The sequence below is a fragment of the Sapajus apella genome, unplaced genomic scaffold (assembly GCF_009761245.1).
Source record: "Sapajus apella isolate SASKATOON/1434 unplaced genomic scaffold, GSC_monkey_1.0 scaffold43, whole genome shotgun sequence".
Classification (NCBI taxonomy): Eukaryota; Metazoa; Chordata; class Mammalia; order Primates; family Cebidae; genus Sapajus; species Sapajus apella.
This window is the reverse complement of record NW_022436983.1, coordinates 17,806,682-17,825,468: the sequence shown is the minus strand read 5'-3', so window position 1 is coordinate 17,825,468 and position 18,787 is coordinate 17,806,682. Positions and strand designations below refer to the sequence as shown.

The following is an 18,787-nucleotide window of genomic DNA, read 5'->3' as shown; positions in this document are numbered from 1 at the left end:
TTTTCCCCCTGGGTTGTCAGCATTTTTGCAAGCATTGGGTTTTATTCTTACAAAAGGAGTATTTTCTTTACCTTCCTGTCTGGATATTCCTCACTAGCCTTACCCTCTTCCCTTCACACCTCTGCGGTAATTCTTGAATTGCATAACACTGGTATTTAATCAGAAACTGCTGAATTAACTCCTATATTGCAGAACAGGGGTCAGTGACAGATGCCAAATATTTTAATGTTTTACTCAGTCAAGATTAAAGAACTGCTCACTTAGAAAACCTAGGTTAGCCTTTCGGCTGGAACTGCCATCTTCCAGTAATTAGCCAAAATGACGAACACAAAGGGAAAGAGGAGAGGCACTTGATGTATGTTCTCTAGGCCTTGTAGAAAACATGGAGTTGTTCCTTTGGCCACGTATATGCAAATCTATAAGAAAGGTGATACTGTAGACATCAAGGGAATGGGTACTGTTCAAAAAGGAATGCCCCACAAATGTTATCATGGCAAAACTGGAAGAGTCTACAATGTTACCCAGCATGCTGTTGGCATTGTTGTAAACAAACAAGGGCAAGATTCTTGCCAAGAGAATTAATGTGCGTATTGAGCACATCAAGCACTCTAAGAGCCTAGATAGCTTCCTAAAATGTGTGAAGGAAAATGATCAGAAAAAGAAAGAAGCCAAAGAGAAAGGTACCTGGGTTCAGCTGAAGCGCCAGCCTGCTTCACCCAGAGAAGCACACTTTGTGAGAACCAGTGGGAAGGAGCCTGAGCTGCTGGAACCTACTCCTTATGAATTCATGGCGTTAATAGGTGTTTAAAAAAATAAAAAACCTCTGGACTGTAAAAAAAAAAAAAAAGAAAGAAAAAAAGAAAACCTAGTTTAATCAATCTTTAGAACAGTCAGATTTTTAAACAGCTAAGAAAAGCTTTAACTTCATTCTTCTCTTTACTTAGTTTATGGAACTAAGGGTAAGTGGTGGTGATGACTGGGGGAAGAGAGAGAGGTTAGGATCTGAAGGTAACAACAGGTTTCTGACCATTAATTTATTTTTCTCGACACATTTTCTGGGGAGCATATAGAGTAACGTGTTGTTAAAGAATGAACTTTAAAACTTTAATACCTCATTTTCTTTAGTATGAATTCTATCTAAATTAGCTGTCTGAATATACAAAATGGTCACTTGGATTTAGATTAACTTAAAAGTCACAAAACAACGTAATAAATGAGCAAAGTTGCCTGGCTTCTATTACCTATTTCTTCAGGATTGTTTTTTGAGTTGGGAATCGCTCTGTCGCCCAGGCTGGAGTGCAATGGCACGATCTTGGCTCACTACAACCTCCGCCTCCTGGGTTCAAGCAATTCTCCTGCCTCACCCTCCTGAGTAGCTGGGATTACAGGCACCCGCCACCTGGCCCAGCTTATTTTTGTATTTTTGGTAGAGACGGGGTTTCACCATATTGGCCAGCTGGTCTTGAATGCCTGACCTTGTGATCCGCCCGCCTTGGCCTCCCAAAGTGCTGGGATTACAGGCGTGAGCCACTGCACCCAGCCTATTTCTTCAGAATTTTTGCTAACACATGCTGGAGCCAAGTTTGGAGTCTAGAGGTTTTATAAGCTGTTCTTCTTCTACAGGGTTTGCAGAGCATGTGGGAAACTACAGTTTAGAATTACACACATCTAGGGTTGAATCCTGACTTCACTACTTCATTAGCTGTGTAATCTTCAGTAAGTTACTTAACATCTGTGAAACTTAACTTACTATATACCATGTTATTGTAGGAATCAAATAAGTTAGGGTACATATAGTTTCTGGCACATGGTAAGAGTTTTTAAAATGTTACTTGACTTACAGACACACCATGCAAAGAACTCAAGGCCTAAGAATAGATTCTTCAGTTCAAGCACTTAATCATTAGAATCCCTAGATTGCTTTATTTTTTCAGAAAACAATGAGAGAAGGGAAAAAAAAATCTAAATATCTTCCACATTAAATTATTCCAACTGACACAGATTATGATGTGATGCTTAAAAAGAATGGTGGCGCGTGCCTGTAGATCGCGCCATTGCACTCCAGCCTGGGTAACAAGAGCGAAACTCCGTCTCCAAAAAAAAAAAAAGAAAGGTCCATATACCTTTTAAATATGGACCTTTAGGGCCAGGCGCGGTGGCTCAAGCCTGTAATCCCAGCACTTTGGGAGGCCGAGGCGGGTGGATCATGAGGTCAAGAGATCGAGACCATCCTGGTCAACATGGCGAAACCCCGTCTCTACTAAAACTACAAAAAATTAGCTGGGCATGGTGGTGCGTGCCTGTAATCCCAGCGACTCAGGAGGCTGAGGCAGGAGAATTGCCTGAACCCAGGAGGCGGAGGTTGCGGTGAGCCGAGATTGCGCCATTGCACTCCAGCCTGGGTAACAAGAGCGAAACTCCGTCTCAAAAAAAAAAAAAAAAAAAAAAATGGACCTTTAAATAGTTCACTAAGTAGAAAAATGCAAAGATGTCCTTTAATGTGTCAAAAAATCTCTGGCCATGCAAAGATTATTGTTTCCTGGCCATAACCATGTCACAGAACTAACTCGATAAATAAAGTCAAATGATGTGTACTGTAAGAATTACTACGTGTCCAAGCTCTGTCTATGTAAATAAAACAGCTAAGGAGAGAATACTGCAAAGACTTCGGTTGCTACCATTTCCTTACTCAGCATCACCAATTCATGAAATCTACTCCACAGATAAAAGCTTGTGCAATTGAGAGAGGAAATGATTAGCTTGAAATTACATGAGGATGTCCAATTAGCAGGGCTAGATGAAACTCCAGGACAGACTATTAAGAGTTCATTCACATGGAACATTTACCTTATTGAAGACAATCTCTCTGCTCGTTCAAAACAAGCTCTTCACATATATTAATCTAGTTAATCCTGGTATCCTCTCGCTCAGCAGACAATGGTGGTTGAGATTACTAATTTAGAGCCAGATTCTCAGACAACTCCACTACTTCCTAGTTCAATGCCTGAAAAACTGGGCCTGTTTTTATGTTCTATAAAATGGGAATAATAACCTCATTGGATAGCTGGGAGAACTGAATGAGTCAATACATATAAAGAGCTTAGAACAGCACACCCCTCAAGGGACAGGGTTAGGGGGAGTTGTTTGTTGTATATCTTCCCAAACTTTTTGATATTTGTCATATGGACATGAATCTTTCATTTCAAAAAAGCAAGTGAACAAAAACCCTCTCATCAAAAACGTGAAAATAGAGTAAAACACAAGTTAAAGAATGAATGTGGAAAAACTATGAAGATAAACAAAATCTCACTCGTTGCCTGTATTATAACAACAAAAAAGATAAACAAAATCTACATAACAGAAGTATATAGGGGCTGTTTTTATATACCACAAAAACTCTTTAAAAAAAAATGGGTTTAAAGGCTGAGCACAGTGGCTTACATCTTAATCCCAGCACTTTGGGAGACTGCGGCAGGCAGATAGCTTGACCCAAGGAGTTTGAGGCCAGCCTGGGAAACAAAGCAAACCATGTCTCTACAAAAAATACAAAAGTTAGCTGGGCATGGTGGCACACGCTTGTGATCCCAGCTACTTGGGAGGCTGAGGTAGGAGAATCACTTAAGCCCAGACGGGCAAGGCTGCAATGAGCCACTCATGCCACACTGCACTCCACCCTGGATGACAGAGAGGAAAAAGTTTAAAACGCAGATTACCACGTCCCACTTCCAGATACTTTGATTCCGTATGTCTGTGGTAGGAACCAGAAATCTCTAATTTTTAACAAGTACTTCAAGCAATTGTAATTTGGATGTATTTGGTGCATAGACCATATTTTCATAAACATTCACACACGGACAGAGGAAAAAACACATTTGAAAAAAAAAAAAAATCAAGGCCAGTCACAGTGGCTCACACCTGTAATCCTAGCACTTTGGGAGGCCAAGGAGGGCAGATCACAAGGTCAGGAATCTGAAACCAGCCTGGCCAATATGGTGAAATTCTGTCTCTACTAAAAATATAAAAATTAGCTGGGCATGGTGGTTGGCGCCTGTAGTTCCAGCTACTCGGGAGGCTGAGGCAGGAGAATCACTTGAACCGGCGAGGCAGAGGGTACAGTGAGCAGAGATCGCGCCACCGCACTCCAGCCTGGGCAACAGAGAAAGACTCCAACTCAAAAAAAAAAAAAAAAAAGTCAAAACTGGAAAGAAGTTTGCCCCATGGTTAAACTTTGAATTCCTCATGATGCCTTTTGGACTCAACTCTTTGTAGGCCAGTAACTGGTCACTGTTTGTTAGGATCAAATTTGGTAAATAACAGTCTATTCCCTCCACATTATCATGCCTTAAACTTGGACATACTTAAACTAAGCCAAATATAACGTCAAGGACAATTTTGGTGATCCAAAGTCCTTTATAGATCGAGTGCTGGTGGATAGTTGTATCTGGTTCAGAAGATAATTACAATTTTTTTTTTTTTGAGACAGTCTTGCTCTGTCACCCAGGGTAGAGTGCAATGGCACAATCTCAGCTCACTGCAACCTCCGCTTCCCAAGTTCAAGCAATTCTCCTGCCTTAGCCTCCAAAGTAGCTAGGATTACAGGCATGTGCCACCATGCTCAGCTAATTTTTGTATTTTTAGTAGAGGCAGGGTTTCACCATGTTGGTCAGGTTGGTCTCAAACTCCTGGCCTCAGGTGATCCACCCGCCTCAGCCCCCCAAAGTGCTGAGATTACAGACGTGAGCCACTGCACCTGGCCACAAATTTTTATTACTATATTATATTCTAAATGATTTGGCTTGTCAGGGAAAAAAAAAAAAAAAGATTCTGTTGTGATGTTAGGGACCAGGACTAATACCTGACTAGCAGAGTAAGCTGGATTTTCCATTTAGAAGCTATCTAACCAGAGGGCAAGTCACTTAACCTCTTCGGGTCTTAGTTTTCTGTTCTGGAAAAGGAAGGTGGGGAGCAAGATTAATTTATTGAAGTCGTAACTGCAATGTAACAGCATTACATACACAAGATATATCCCTACTCTTTGGGAATCCATACTGAAGTATCTGGTGATAAAATGTCACAATGTATGCAACTTATGAGAAAAAGAGCAAATAATAAAGCAAATAGAGTAAAATGTTAACAATAGGTAAACCTGGGTAAAGAGTATCCTTTGAACTGATTTTGTTTGTTTTGTTTTGTGACAGAGTCTTGCTCTGCCGCCCAGGCTGGAATGTACTGGTGCCATCATAGCTCACTGCAGCCTTGAACTCTCCAAGCTGTAGTGATCCTCCCACCACAGCCTCCCTAGTAGCTAGGACTATAGGCAAACACCGTTATGCCTGTCTAATTTTTTACTTTTTTGTACAGAGTGAGTTTTGCTATATGGCCCAGGTTAGTCTTGAATTCCTGGGCTTAAACAATCCTCCCGCCTCAGCGTCTCAAAGCACTGAGATTACAGAGCCACTGTGTCCAACCTCTTATGCTTGCAATTTGTCTGTAAGTATAAAATTATTTCCAAATAAAGTGTTATTTTAATTATTAATCTAGTTTCCACTTCAGTCCTATTAGTTTCTAACTGTATTATAGCTCACTTTTATTGTATCATTTATGTATTACCTTCAAGGGCAGATAGAAATCAATCTTTGAAAATTAAAAAAAAAAAATTTTATTCATTCACCAGTCATGTGAGGACCTACACTAAACACCAGAGATCTGGTGATGAATAAGAGAAGAAATGGTTTCTGCCTTTGCATTACCTGTAGTGTACAAAGTTTAATCTGATTCATTCAAGAATTTCGGAATACTCTAGAAGTACTAAATTTCAATTTAGGATACAATGAAACTCAAAATAAACCCCACAGCCTTACCACAATTTAAAAAGCACTTAATATTTTCTCAAAAGTGACATAAACATCTCCCAATAAATCGTTTTGTGAGTTTCAGTTTTATGGGCTTGTCAGTAGCTTCTCCTTTGAGTTAGTAGTTCAGCTTATAACAGTACACGTGATATTCTCTTGCTTTAGTCTAAGTCACTGTGAATTGAAAAGTCATTCAAATGTTGAATGGGAGAGATGATTCACCTTCCAGTAGTTTTCAAAGGTTATCTGTTGCTGTTTCTTTTGGTAAATGACCAAATTATGATCAATTACCTAATATGACAGTTTCATTAAAAATAAAAACCATAAAGTGTACAATAGTCTTTAAAAATTAGGTCTTAGAAAGTTCTCCATCCTCCTTTCCTAGAATGACTTCCTCGCTGATGTCTTTGAGGACCCGCAGCACTGCTCCACCCCCACTCCCATTCATTCTGTACAATAAGGCCACATAAATCTGGACCTTTATGTGACTACAATCACATTATCCTCCAGCTGAAATGCTCACTGCCACATCTGTGCTTCAGGTCAAGCTCAAGTCTCACCTCCAATAATTCAATTACCTGTCCTTTCAATTTCTATCCCAGCTTCTCAAACTCTGATGTCAACATGACTTATTAGGAGATCTTGTAAAAACGCAGATTCTGATTCAGTAAATCTGGGGTAACAACCAAGATTCTGCATCTCTTACAAATTCCCAGGGAATAGCAAGCCTATACCATTTATTCAACAATTAATCATGATTTGCCGAAAGGGAAACAAAGTACTCAGAGAGGACAAGGAGTACCTACTTTAGATAAGATGACCATGGAAGACCTCTCAGACATAAAGAATGAGAAGGAAACAGCCATGCAAAGAGCCCGTGTGACAAGACTGCTGTGAGTACATGAGAAAATGGTGTCGGCAAGACTAGATCATGATTTTCTAGACCAAATTAAAGTATTTGAATTTTATGCAAAAAGGGAACAATGTATTCATTCTTTTAACAAATGTTTACCAAGTACCTACTGTGTAGGAAAAAAAACATTTAATACAAAGTTTAACAGCAAGGACTGAACACAGGGTGCCTGGTTTGATATACTGGTTCTTGTACTGAAGCATGAATGTGACATTGGGTAAGTTACTTAAACCTCTCTAGGCCTCAGTTGCCTTATATGTAAAATGGTTGGAAGAATACCTACTTCACAGAGTTATCATGAATATAAATGAATTAATAGATGAAACGCTCTTAAAATATTGCCTAGCATGTGAGGTCAGAGTTTGAGACCAGCCTGGCCAACATGGAGAAACCCCACTTCTAATTAAAAATACAAAATTGGCTGGTCATGGTGACACATGCCTGTAATCCCAGCTACTTGGGAGGCTGGGGGCAGGAGAATGGCTTGAACTCAGGAAGCAGAGGTTGCGGTGAGCTGTGCGCGCCATTGCACGCCAGCCTGAGCAACAAGAGAGAAACTCCATCTCAAAAAAAAAAAAAAATATATATATATATATATACATATACATATATATACATATATATATGTGTGTATATATGTATATAGATAGATAGATAGATAGATAGATAGATAGATAGATAGATGATAGATAGTGCGGCATGTGGTTAAGTGCTCAGTAAAACAGTACGTGCCAGAGAACATATTCCTGACTTCATGGAGCTTCTACTGGTGGGAGGGGAAAGGGGGTAAGTAATGCCAGAACAGGGTAACAGGATACCACTGAAGGCTTTTGATCGGCGGGGGTATATGAGGGCAAAGTCTGATTTCCATTTAAGACATAAATAACACTCTGCCACGTGGAAAACAGGTTGGAGGCATCAACCTGATGAAGAATTGAAGCTGGGGGGCCTCTTAAGGTAGTTGTGGTGAAATGTGCTTTGGATTAGGTAAAAGCAATGGACATGAAAAGAAAGTATGTGTTAAATTGAATTGGGGTAGCGTAATCCTAAAGATGTGTGGATGGTTTATATGTGGAAAGTGAGAGAAAGAAAGAAATTAAGTAACTCCTACATCTCTGCTTTGAGCAACTAGGTCAAGGAAACCTCAAGATGGGAGTACAGGTAGGCCTATACTTTGCTGGGGGATAGAAAGGGAAATAAATCCCTTTAGGAGACACCGCAGATCTATAACCCTGGCATTTACATCTTGAAAATACTGCTCAGGTATGGAGGACTATAAACCAAAATTAACATTGTTTACCTCAGAACAGATCTGGGGAGAGGTAGGGAAAGGAAATTATTTTTATTTTATTTTTTGAGACAAAATCTTGCTCAGCTGCCAAGGCTGGAGTGCAGCAGCATAATCATGGCTCACTGCAGCCTTGACCTCCTGGGCTCAAGTGATCCTCCCGACTTAGCCTCCCAAGCAGCTGGGACTACAGGCATGCACCACCATGCCTGGCTAATTTTTGCATTTTTTTTTTGTAGAACTAGAGTTTCACCATGTTGCCCAGGCTGGTCTCAAACCCCCGGGTTCAAGCGATCCACCCACTTTGGCCTCCTAAAGTGCTGGGAGTACAAGTGTGAGCTACCATGCCCAGCCTGGGGTATTAATTTTATATACTTGTGTCCCATTTATCTTTTTATAACTAATATGCTTTTTTCTATTCTTCGTAGATTTAAGAAAATTATTTTTTAATGTTTATACATAATAATCTCATTACTGTCTCTAATCAGTACCAAAATGTCAAACTGCTTAAATATAATAGAACTTCTTTTGAATAAATGCTAAATGCAAAGTAGTCATTCAAAAACTACTAGCTGAAATAACAAAGGGAATTAATGTCACTTGAGTTTCTTTTGAGTACTTTTGTTACTTACTTGAAGTATATGCTTAAGATGAAAACAAAGGCTTTAATCTGTAGGAAAATCAAATCTGAAATGACTCAGCCAGAACCACTTTTTAAAACAAAGTGTCAGATGTACAATGACCAGACTTTCCATCTAGGCACAACAGATGCATGATGAAAACGATTTCTGCTTGTTCACATTCACTCATCAAAAGCCTAACAGGAGGACCAAAGTCTATTATCTCTTCAGAATAACTAATAAACCAAATAATTAAAAATATTGACTGTCTGGAGGCAACATCTCTTCTTTTTACAGAGGGTCCATCATTTTTTCTTACAAATTCTTCATCAAAGACATATTCTTTAGTGGGGGGAAAAAACCTGAATGACAAGTAATAAAATAAAGAAAGAAAGAAAAGAAATAAATGAAAGAAAGGAAAGGAAATGAAAAGAAAGAGAAAGAGAAAGAAAAAGAAAAAGAAAAGAAAAAGAGTGAGTGAAAAAAAAAAAATGACCAAAGTCATAGTCCTTTTTTCTGACTGGATCTATCTTGATTGTACTGCCTGTAAGTATCAACTAGAATAAATCAAAATGTCACCAAAATGGTCTGGAAACAAGTTGAAAGCTACTATTTATTGAGTAATGTATTTGTAGTTGACATGCACTACATGAAACTATTTTTATGTATTTCACAATAACCATATGAAATTAGGAATTGTTTTCCTCATGTTTCACATGAGTTTCTGATGAGGAAACTCAGGTTAAGAGGAGCTCAGTAATTTGTCATAGGTCATACAAAACTGAGGAGTGTCACAACTGAGGTTTCAACTTCAAGGTCCATACTATCTACTAACTACTGTGATAGTTTCCTATGCCAAAGCAAAGGAGGAGATGCTAGAATCTCACCTGCTTGACCTCAAGATTTTCACAGTACAACCACCATCTCACTCATAGACACTACCATCAAGTAAGATAAATTACCTGAACTACAACCAATGTAATGTAGGCCACAATGTTATATTAAATTTTCTAGCAGTCATATTAAAAATGTAAAAAGAGTACTTGCTTTGATAGCATATATACTAAAATTGGAACAATTCAAAACAGATTAGCATGGCCCCTATACAAGAATGACACACAAATTTGTGAAGCAGACCACATTTTTTAAAAAGTAAAAGAAACAAGTATAGTTAATTTATTGTTATTTAACCAAATGTATCGAAAATGGTTTCAACACATCACATAAAAAGTTATTACATTATTTTCTTTGTACTACATCTTTAAAATCTGGTGTATATTTCATAATTATAGTGCATCTCAACTCAAACTACACATACTTCAAACACTCAACAGCTACATATAGGTAGTGACCATTGTATTGATAGCACGCGGCTAAAGAAAAGGCTTCTGGGCACCAACGTCCCCAAGACCATGTACTAAAGATGATGTACCTGACTCATTAACTCAACATTCAAGCTCTCAGAAACTATTTATTCTTATTTCAAACAAATTTTAACAAGTTTATCTGGTTTACTGAGCCACAACAAATTATAATAGAAAATTAAAGGAAATGGGCTACATCAATAGAACTAAGTTGGCAAAGGAAGAAATACAAAATACACACATACATGCACCCACCCACATATGCACACACACAAAGGAGATTTAGGTTTGAAGAGCACAATAGCTGAGGCCATTTAGCAGAAAGGCAAAAATAGTCTTACATGCCTCAATGGCTCCCGAGGCCATTGCTGCATTACTAATTTTATATTCAGAATGTTGACATTAATTGGCACTTAAACCCAGCACGTTTTTTTTTTTTTTTTTTTTTGAGATGAAGTTTTGCTCTTGTCATCCAGGTTGAAGTGCAATGGTGCAACCTTGGCTTGGCTTACTGCAACCTACGCCTCCTGGGTTCAAGCGATTCTCCTGCCTCAGCCTCGAGAGTAGCTGGGATTACAGGCACACACCACCATGGCCAGCTAATTTCTTTATCTTCAGTAGAGACAGGGTTTCCTGACCTCAGGTGATCCACCTGCCTCAACCTCCCAAAGTACTGGAATTACAGGCGTGAGCCACCAAGCCTGGCCAAACCCAGCATTTTTGAAAGTCAAGGTAGCATTAATATATTTTAGAAATATTTTTATTTAAACTAAATTTGAGAACTCTGTATTATTTTTGCAATTTTTCTATAAATCTAAAACTATTCTAAAATTTAAAGGTTTCTGTTTTAAAAAAAAATAAATTTGAGGCTTCTACTAAGACCAGGCAGTTCCTCTTATAAGATCAACTCTGCCTATCATAACAGCTGTAACTTCCAGACAAAAACAACCACCTGAAGGCACTGGAGAGTGAGAAAAGCAGGCAAATATTGGAGGGGAGTTGCTCCTTGGAGGAAGGGAACTGCACTGGACAAGGTTCCCCAGTTTTTATCTTTCAGTCTTGCACCACACAGGGCAGCTAAAACACCAACGGAAAATTCACAGTCCTGCTGACTTTAAGAACCAAAAAACAGTCTAGTGCAACCATCACCACTGGAAAGAAAAAGAGAGAGAACGTGCAAGTGAGTGCAGAAGTGAGAGAGCGAGCAGCAGAACCAGCAAGGGGAAGCTCTAAAATCTGCATAAATCTGTCTAAATCTCTACCTGATCCCTGCAATACACATGCACAGAGCTGGCTCCAAGTAGGCCAGCTAAGAGAACTGAACTAAAATATAAGCTGCCACCTACTACGGGGGGGGGTGGGGACAGTTTTGCAGCTTGAATTCAGCTAAGTTAATCACCTGCTTTAGAAAAGAAAATCAATGCTCTTAAGAGGGACATAATAAAATCCAGAGTTTCTGTAAGTTATCATTTGTAATATTCAGAATACAATCCAAAATTACTCCCCATAAGAAGAAACGGAAAAACCTGACCCAGTCTCAAGAGAAAAAAAAATAGTAATCAAGGAGACTACCCTAAGATGATCCAGATTCTACAGTTTGCAGGCAAAGATTTTAAAGCAGTTATGGTAACTATGCTTAAATACCAAAAGAAAAACATGCTCATAATAAAGGAAGATAGAAATCTCAGTAGGGAAAGAAATCACACATAAAAATATAAATTCTAGAACTAAAAACTACAATATCTGAATTATTTTACAAATTACTGGATTGGCTCAACAGTAGAATAAAGAAAGAAAGGAAGGAAGAGAAGGAAAAGAAAGAAAAGGGTCTGTGAACATGAAGACAGAACCAAGAAATCATTCAATCTGAAGAACAGGAAAAAAAAGAGCCTCAAAGATCTATGGGAAAATATTAAAACATTTATATTTTAGAGTTGCAGAAGGAGACAATGAGGAAAAAAAATTTCAAGAAATAATGGCCAAAATTTTCCCAAATAAAGACAAATTTACAGATTCAAGTTTCATGAACATGAAGTAGATTCAATACAAAGAACTCCATACCTAAGCGTATCATAATTGAAATAACAAAAAGAAAAAAAAAGAAAGAAAAAAATCTTAATGGTAGCTAGAAAAAAAACAACACACTGCATACAAAGGAATAATAATTTGAATGACTGTTGAATTCTCACTTGGAGTAATGGAGGCCAGAAAACAGAAAATTTTTTTCAGATGGAGACTTGCTCTGTCGCCCAGGCTGGGGTGCAACGGCACGATCTCAGCTAACTGCAACCTCTGCCTCTTGGATTCAAGCAATTCTCCCGCCTCAGCCTTTCTAGTAGCTGGGGTTACATGCCTGCATCACCACACCCAGCTAATTTTTGGATTTTTAGTACAGTCAGGGTTTCACCATGTTGGACAGGCTGGTCTTGAATTCCTTTTTTTTTTTTTTTTTTTTTTTGATAGAGGGTCTCACTCTGTCACCCAAGCAGGAGCGCAGCTCTCAATGTAGCCTTGATCCCCAGGGCTCAAGGCATCCTCCTACCTCAGCCTACCAAGCAGCTGGGACCACAGGTGGTACCTGCCACCATGTCCAGCTAATTTTTCTATTTTTTGTAGAGACAGGGTCTCACTAGGTTGCCCCAGATGGTCTCAAACTCCTGGGCTCAGATGATGCTCCCACCTCAACCTCACAAAGTGCTGAGATTATAGGCATAAGTCACCATGCCCAGCCAAGAACATTTTTAAGGTGCTGAAAGAAAAACAATAAAAATCAACTCAAAATTCTATTTCCAACAAAACTATCTTTAAAGAATGGAAGAGAAGTCAAGGCATTTTCAGATAAAACTATTTAGAATGTGAAAGTTTGGCATTAAATGAGCTAATTTCAGAAATACAGAACACTAATTTGTGTTTAGTATATTAAGCCATGATTATTTTATTTAAAAAAATGCTCCTTTATAATTCGTTGTTCTCTCTTTGGTTACATCAAAAAAGTGCATCTCTGGCTAGGTACAATGGCTCACACCTGTAATCCCAACAATTTGGGATGCCAAGGTGGGAGGATCACTTGAAGCTGGGAGTTTTGAGACCAGCCTGGACAATACAGTGAGACCCCCAACTCTACAAAAAAATTAGCCACATGTAGTAGCACACACCTTTAGTCCTAGCTACTCAGAAAGCTTAGGCAGGAGGATCCCTTGAGCCAAGAGGTCAAGAATGTAGTGAGCTATAATCTCAACACTGCACTCTAGCCTGGATGACAAAGTGAGGCCCTGTCTGGAAAAAAAAAAAAAAAAAAAAAAGATGCATCTCAAACTTTTTCATTGTCTACCCCTAATTTTTAAAAATTATCTGCTTGGCCAGGTGCAGTGGGTCATGCCTGTAATCCCAGCACTTTGGGAGTCCGAGGTGGGCAGATCATGAGGTCAGGATATCGAGACCATCCTGGCTAACACGGTGAAATCCCATTTCTACTAAAAATACAAAAAATTAGCTGGCCATGGTGGTTCATGCCTGTAATCCCAGCACTTTGGGAGGCCAAGGCAGGTGGATCACCTGAGGTCGGGAGTTCAAGACCAGCCTGATCAACATGGTGAAATGCAAAAATTAGCCAAGCGTGGTGGCTCCCAGCTACTCCAGAGGCTGAGGCAGGAGAATCAGCTGAACCCGAGGGGCAGAGGCTGCAGTGAGCTGAGATCTCGCCATTGAACTCCAGCCTGGACAACAAGAGCGAAACTCCGTCTGGAAGGGGAAAAAATATCTGCTAACCAAAGATAAATTCACTAACTATCAGTGTCTTCCCTTGTTTATCAACTGAAGACAAGTATTTTGGGGGATGGGGGAAATGCTTCTGCAAGTCAAAATGCAGTAGCCCACTCTCCCTAAGGGCAGTTTTAAAATACACATTATACTGTAGCAGAGACTAAATTCAGAAACAATCCCAAGAGTACAGGAAAACAATGAAATATTCAAGAAATTAATACCCATCTTTCCCATCTGTGCTACGGCAGCTATCTAAATTTAGTGGGTTAAAGCTATTTCTGTTCACCAAGTTCCCAGACCAATTTTAATTAGCCATTCCATCAACAGGTCAGTAGTAGACTCAATAATTCAATTTTTCCCTTTGTAAAAAACCTAAATTCACCAGGCGTGGTGGCTCACGCCTGTAATCCCAGCACTTTGGGTGGCAGAGGCAGGCGGATCACTTGAGGTCAGGAGTTCGAAACCAGCGTGGCCAACATGGTGAAACCTCATCTCTACCAAAAATCAAAACAATGGCCGGACGCGGTGGCTCACGCCTGTAATCCCAGCACTTTGGGAGGCCGAGGTGGGTGGATCACTAGGTCAAGAGATCGAGACCATCCTGGTCAACATGGTGAAACCCCGTCTCTACTAAAAATACAAAAATTAGCTGGGCATGGTGGTGCGTGCCTGTAATCCCAGCTACTCAGGAGGCTGAGGCAGGAGAATTGCCTGAATCCAGGAGGCGGAGGTTGCGGTGAGCCGAGATCGCGCCATTGCACTCCAGCCTGGGTAACAAGAGCGAAACTCTGTCTCAAAAAAAAAAAATCAAAACAATGAGCTGGACGTGGTGGCACACACCTGTAATCCCAGCTACTTGGGAGGCTGAGGCACGATAACTGCTTGAACCCGGGAGGTGGAGGTTACAGTGAGCCAAGGTAGTACCACTGCACTCCAGCCTGGGCTACAACAGCAAGACTTTGTCTCAAAAAAATAAAATAAAATAAAAAAATAAAGACAATTTTTTTTTTCTTTTTAAGAGATTACATTCCAGGTAATGTATGGGGGGAAAAAAAGAGAGAGAGATTATAGTTTAAGTAAACAAAAGTAAAATAAAGAAAGAATTCAGAGGGTAAATGAGATATGTGAGGGACTTTTAAAACAGAATTACTTGATCCTCACAGATAATTAGCTATAAGGATATATAGCACAATATTGCTTAATAGCCAAATTTCGGACCTCTAAATAAGAACAATGGATTAATGAAGATGACAATAAACAATGAAAAACTGCAATCATGAAGATGCTATAGAATATTTTATTAATACTATAAAATATTAGCTCTCAAACATGAATAAATGAATGCTCAGATGTTTTAATTTTGGATTATGTATTTTTTAAATGTTTATTAAAATATATTACAAAATTTGCCAGGCACTGTGGCTCATGCCTGTAATCCCAGCACTTTGGGGGCCAAGGCAGGTGGGTCACGAAGTCAGGAGTTCAAGACCAGCCTGGCCAACATGGTGAAACCCCATCTCTACTAAAAATACAAAAATTAGCCAGGCGCAGTGGCAGGCACCTGTAATCCCCACTACTCAGGAGGCTGAGGCAGAAGAATCGCTTAAACCTGGGAGGCAGAGGTTGCAGTGAGCTGAGATGGCATCACTGCACTCTAGCCTGGGCGACAGAGCAAGAGTCCGTTTCAAAAAATATATACATATTTTGTTGTTGTTGTTGTATTTTGTTGTTCTTGTATTTACAGGAAAAAAAATCAGTTGTTTCTGTAAAAATTATACACTCAACACTGTATTTCAGCTGTGAAAGCTAATATTCAGAATTCTTGTCTCTTTTCTTGGCTGGCCTAAAACTTCAAATATCTGAATAGTATAACATAGCAGTATGATTCTTACTGAAATATTTTACTTCCTATTTCAATGCACAGGTTCCTCAAATACGACGAAGGAAAATTCTATAAATTTGATTGGCCTTAAAAAAAAGAAGAAGAATGAATGGTTCTGTGTCTGCTTTATTTTAGATACAACAAACAAAATCTTTCCTTAAACTTTCTTTTAGGAGTTCATTTGGGAAATAAAATCCATTCTTTCTGAACAAAGAATTCACTTCTGAAATATTTTTTTCTTTCTATGGCCTTCATTGTGATGAAAATTTGTATTGGCTCTATTTTTATTTGTTATCTAATAGATTGCTTCTAATTATGAGAATTTAATTCTCTGGATCTGATGATGGAATTTTGGATCTCAACTTTCTGCCTAGACCTAAGCTTAAGCCAAGCCTAAGGCTACCTTGGCATATAAAATAATACAAACTAGACTGAACATCACCTCCAAGAAACACACACACTTTACAGATGAGATAGCAGATCAGTTAGAATACACACAGGACTTGAACCTGGCCTTCAAGTTACAGAATTTGAATATTCCAGTTCTCTAAACCAATCTGTTACTAAGTTCAGACCAATAGCTATCTAGTGAGCAGCTAGTTACAAAACCTAAATTACACGTCTCAATTTCAATAACTGAATACTACTTTCATCTCTGGTATTTTACTATGAGGTAATACAGAACACAGTAACAGAAAATACTTAATAGTCTCTCTTACATGCCTCTAGTCCCATGCTATGCATACCAATTTGCCCCAAAACACTAATAAATCTTACTGAATTAATGAATTATCTCTTATAATATAAAGGTTTGTGGTAGGGGGTAGATATAAAAAGATGAAGAATATAGTCCCCTAGTCTTTGGAAGAAAATAATTTTTTTTTAATTTAAAAAATAAAAACAAGAAAAAAGAAAATAGTCCCTTATCCCTGATCTCTGGAATTTACATTCTAGCCTAGAACAAAGATGTAATCAAAGGGGATTCAGATGAGTGGCAGAACACCAAAATGCACTACTAACTGCCCCAAACAGCAGGAAAGAGTAGTTATGCTAAGGGAAGAAGGTCAGAGAAGGATTCAGAACTGATTTGAACTTAGGCCTTGGAGAACATTTAGTTTCATGAACTGACCCCTAAAACCCCTGAAATATGTTAAGCTAAACTTTTTACAGAGTTAGTTGTATTCCAAAATATTTATAAGATATGCCATAGATGTGTGTATACAGTTCTTCTCTTCAGAAGTATAGCACATTCATAAGGGTCTGAGTGTTTAGGCATGCTTGCAAGGTCTCTAAGAAGGCACACAAGAGTTGAAAATAATTATCGTAAGAATGCTTTGGGAGACTTTTCAAAGTCCTTGTTTGAGAAGGACATGTGCTGTGACCAGAAAAAGATTTATTCCATCACTCCGTTCTACTACAATGTCTCTAACCAGCCAATCAGAAGAAATCCTATTACCATTTAGCCAAACTAAGATCTGCTTTAATGGTTAAAAATGGAATAAACAAAGAAAATACTAAGTAAAACAGATGTTTCTTACAACTTGCAAAGATGAGTCCAGCCTCACAGTAAAAATATGTGACAAAGACTCAAGGATAAAACCAACTCAAAAAACAAAAAAAAGAAGAATTGGTGTGATAGGAAAATGACAAGGTCAAGAAATTAAAGAAGCTAATTTATTTATAACATCCCCTCAAAAGGAGGCATAAGTAACTATGCTTCATATACAAAGCAACTTTTTAAAAATTTGTATACTTGTTTTACATAAAGATTCCTTATAATGTTGTTGTTGTTTTTTTTCTTTTTTTAGAGTCACAGGCAGGAAGACTACAGGACTAATGAGTTGGTAAGTGAGCCAAAAGTAAGGGGGAAGAAAACAGATCCAAAAGCACTGGCTGATCTCATTAGCTTTGCTTAAGAAACTTTATAGATGTGACTTCACTCCTGGATTACATGTCTATATTTAGTTTATACCTAATATGGATAAAGTCCTGAACTAATGGCCATTTCCTCTCTCCACAAAAAGAAACTTCCTTGCTTTTTTTTTTTTTTTTTTTTCCTATCAACAATGCAAAAGTATAGACTCCTCTGAAGCAGGAGGAAGGGAGAAGGGAGGGGATAGAAAGAACTCACAGAAAAACAATTAACAAATGAGTATATGATATTTGTTAAATCTGAACCATTTAGACATTTCTCAGTTGGAAAACAATCCTGAAATTAAAATCTGTGAGTCCGAGCACAATGGCTCATGCTTGTAATGGAAGGCCAAAGTGGGAGGATAACTTCAGCCCAGGAGTTCAAGACCATCTTAGGCAACATAGCAAGACTTCATCTCCATAAAAATTAATTTTTAAAAAATTAGGCATGGTGGCACTACAAGTCCCAGCTACTCGGGGGCTAAAGGAGGAGGATCACTTGAGCCCAGAAGGTCAAGGTGGCAGTGAGCTGTGATGGCACCACTGCACTCCATCCTGTGCAACAGTGAAACTCTGGCTCAAAAAAAAAAAAAAAAAAAAACACAATTGACATTCAAGTCAGGTTCCTTAACAAGTTTATAAATAAACCCTCTAAAGGGCTTTATAAAATACTAATTAACCAGGCCCCCAAAATGCAAAGAGGTAAGGTAATGGAAATTTTAGTTTCCTTTCAAATTTTACTAAGAGAACTAAAAGCAACCAAACTCATCCAATGAACCATCTGGGCTCACTAGTTGTTAGTATGTTTTAGAAATATCCTTAAATATTCTCAGAATTTTTTTTTCCAATGTGACTAAAAACAGAACATAAGAAACTCTGTTAGGGGCCAGGTGCAGTGGTTCATGCCTATAATCCTAGCACTTTGGGAGGCCACGGCGGGCAGATCACCTGAGATTGGGAGTTCGAGACCAGCCTAACCAACAGGGAGAAACCCCATCTCTACTAAAAACATAAAATTAGCTGGGTGTGGCGGAGCAGGCCTGTAATCCCAGCTACTCAGGAGGCTAAGGCAGGAGAATCGCTTGAATCTAGGAGGCAAAGGTTGCAGTGAGCCAGTATCATGACATTGCACTCTAGCCTGGGCAACAAGAACGAAACTCTGCCTCCAAAAAAAAAAAAAAAAAAAAAAAAA

The 18,787-nt window shown here is 38.7% G+C and overlaps 1 protein-coding gene and 1 non-coding gene across 3 annotated transcripts in view; one reads left to right on the top strand and one right to left on the bottom strand.

Moving 5' to 3' along the window:
* The window catches only part of CLIC4 (chloride intracellular channel 4), a 90,539-nt gene that overhangs the window by 47,574 nt on the left and 24,178 nt on the right, over positions 1-18,787 (bottom strand). The gene's annotated exons all lie outside the window — the stretch shown is intronic.
* Positions 9,717-9,819, top strand: LOC116566698. The gene has a single exon (XR_004275979.1). It is a non-coding gene; the product is annotated as a U6 spliceosomal RNA (small nuclear RNA).